The sequence below is a fragment of the Salmo salar genome, chromosome ssa27 (assembly GCF_905237065.1).
Source record: "Salmo salar chromosome ssa27, Ssal_v3.1, whole genome shotgun sequence".
In the NCBI taxonomy this organism is placed as follows: domain Eukaryota; kingdom Metazoa; phylum Chordata; class Actinopteri; order Salmoniformes; family Salmonidae; genus Salmo; species Salmo salar.
This window is the reverse complement of record NC_059468.1, coordinates 33,539,496-33,542,500: the sequence shown is the minus strand read 5'-3', so window position 1 is coordinate 33,542,500 and position 3,005 is coordinate 33,539,496. Positions and strand designations below refer to the sequence as shown.

At 53.5% G+C, this 3,005-nt stretch overlaps 1 pseudogene; it reads right to left on the bottom strand.

Moving 5' to 3' along the window:
- The window catches only part of LOC123730920 (mucin-2-like), a 3,093-nt pseudogene extending 577 nt beyond the window's left edge, over positions 1-2,516 (bottom strand).
- Between the last annotated feature and the right edge of the window lie 489 nt (positions 2,517-3,005).

Below are 3,005 nucleotides of genomic sequence, written 5' to 3'. Positions count from 1 at the left end.
GAGGTGATAGTGGAGATGATGGAGGTGATGGTGGTGGAGGTGGTGGTGGTGGTGGTGGTGGTGGAGGTGGTGGTGGAGGTGATGGTGGAGGTGATGGTGGTGGAGGTGGAGGTGGTGGTGATGGTGGAGGAGGTGATGGTGGAGGTGGTGGTGGAGGTGGAGATGATGGTGGAGGTGATGGGGTGGAGGTGGAGGTGGTGGTGGTGGTGAGGTGGTGGAGGTGATGGTGGAGAAGATAGTGGAGCTGGTGGAGGTGATAGTGGTGGAAGTGGTGGTGGTGGAGGTGGTGGTGGTGGTGGAGGTGGAGGTGATGGTGGAGGTGATGGTGGTGGAGGTGGTGGTGGTGGTGGAGGTGATGGTGGTGGAAGTGGTGGAGGTGGTGGTGGATGTGATATTGGAGGTGGTGGTGGAGGTGGTGGAGGTGGAGGTGAAGGTGGTGGTGGAGGTGGAGGAGGTGGTGGAGGTGGTGGTGGTGGTGGTGGAGGTGGAGGTGATGTTGGAGGTGATGGTGGTGGAGGTGGTGGTGGTGGTGGAGGTGATGGTGGTGGAAGTGGTGGAGGTGGTGGTGGATGTGATATTGGAGGTGGTGGTGGAGGTGGTGGAGGTGGAGGTGAAGGTGGTGGTGGAGGTGGAGGAGGTGGTGGTGGTGGTGGATGTGATGGAGGTGGAGGTGGAGGTGATGGTGGAGGTGATGGTGGTGGAAGTGGTGGTGGTGGAGGTGGTGGTGGTGGTGGAGGTGGAGGTGTTGGTGGAGGTGTTGGTGGTGGAGGTGGTGGTGGTGGTGGAGGTGATGGTGGTGGAAGTGGTGGAGGTGGTGGTGGATGTGATATTGGAGGTGGTGGTGGAGGTGGTGGAGGTGGAGGTGAAGGTGGTGGTGGAGGTGGAGGAGGTGGTGGTGGTGGTGGATGTGATGGAGGTGGAGGTGGAGGTGATGGTGGAGGTGATGGTGGTGGAAGTGGTGGTGGTGGAGGTGGTGGTGGTGGTGGAGGTGGAGGTGATGGTGGAGGTGATGGTGGTGGAGGTGGTGGTGGAGGTGATGGTGGTGGAAGTGGTGGTGGTGGTGGAGGTGGAGGTGATGGTGGTGGAAGTGCTGGTGGTGGAGGTGATGGTGGTGGTGGAGGTGATGGTGGAGGTGATGGTGGTGGAGGTGGAGGTGGTGTTGGTGGAGGTGATGGTGGAGGTGGTGGAGGTGGTGGAGGTGATGGTGGAGGTGATGGTGGAGGTGATAGTGGAGATGATGGAGGTGATGGTGGTGGAGGTGGTGGTGGTGGTGGTGGTGGTGGAGGTGGTGGTGGAGGTGATGGTGGAGGTGATGGTGGTGGAGGTGGAGGTGGTGGTGATGGTGGAGGAGGTGATGGTGGAGTTGGTGGTGGAGGTGGAGATGATGGTGGAGGTGATGGGGTGGAGGTGGAGGTGGTGGTGGTGGTGAGGTGGTGGAGGTGATGGTGGAGAAGATAGTGGAGCTGGTGGAGGTGATAGTGGTGGTGGTGGAGTTGGAGGTGTAATAACTCATGGACTCCTGCAGCCTGTGGAGATTACCTTTGGCTGTGAGCCTGGTCTCTGACCCTTGGGCATCCAGCACCCCACCAGGAGGCTGTGATCAATAGGAGCCAGTTGCCAGCTCCACTAGGCCACGTCGGCTCCAAGAGGCCCAATCGGCAGGCTCCGTCAGTAGGCTTAAGTCTTCCCTCTACAGGGTATCCCTCAGCTCTGGAGGTGAGTCATCATTTGGGTTTTTCCACCCATCTTTCACACACACACACACACACACACACACACACACACACACACACACACACACACACACACACACACACACACACACACACGCACGCACGCACGCACGCACGCACGCACACACACACACACTAACTTTTCTGGGGCTGTACTATACTGCAGCATGCATGCAGGCAGCCCTTATTTTAACCGGCTGAGCTGAAAGTCAAATCCTCCGGGACTACTCACCTTGAAGCGGAAACACTGGGAGCTTCTGCCTGGTAATCAGAAATATCAGAGACACAGCAGCACTGGGGATAGAAGGTGTGGGTGGTGTTAATTGGGGTATCCAGCTTAGATCTACAATGATGCAGGTACCCTGTTTAATAATGTTTATTAATATTGTGTTTTACAGGATGGGAGCATGTTATCCCTGTGTGCACATGGTCTGATTATACCAGTGGAGGCTGCTGAGAGGAGGACGACTCATAATAATGTCTGGAACGGAGCCAATGGAATGGTAGCAAACACATAGAAACCATGTGCGACGGCCCCTCCCTGCTGTATCTACTGGGTTTTGCTGTGCTTACTTCCTGCACGAGATTGGTGGGCGGAGTAGGAGAGGTGGGCGGAGCTGGGAGGGTCGTCAGTGCTGATGCGGCACACCTGTGAAAGCTCAGCTGCGGCATAAAGCCACTGTTTCCCAATTCAGCAAGAGATTCTTTCCTCCATGCATACCTTTTGTTGTTTCGTTGTGATGTTGGCAGTTGACACCTTATTTACTGACCTTCATGCCTCATCTGATTATTGTTGTGAGTGTTTACTTTATTTATGGAATAAATTCATTTTTTTATTCCTTTCCTCAGTGGGTGGTTTCCCATTCTTTGTTACAATCTTGAGCCAGGTTGTAACACGTGTTTGATGTATTTCATACCATTCCACCTATTCTGCTACAGTCATTACCACGTGCCCGTCCTCCCCAATTAAGGTGCCACCAACCTCCTGTTGTTTATACATGTCATACCAGTCAAAAGTTTGGACACACCTACTCATTCCAGGGTTTTTCGTTATTTTTACTATTTTCTACATTGTAGAATAATAGTGAAGACATCAAAACTATGAAATAACACACATGGAAAAAAGTGTTGAACAAATCTAAATATATTTTATATTTCAGATTCTTCAAAGCAGCCATCCTTTGCCTTGATGACAGCTTTGCACAATCTTGGCATTCTGTCAACCAGCTTCATGAAGTAGTTACCTGGAATGCAGTTCAATTAACAGGTGTG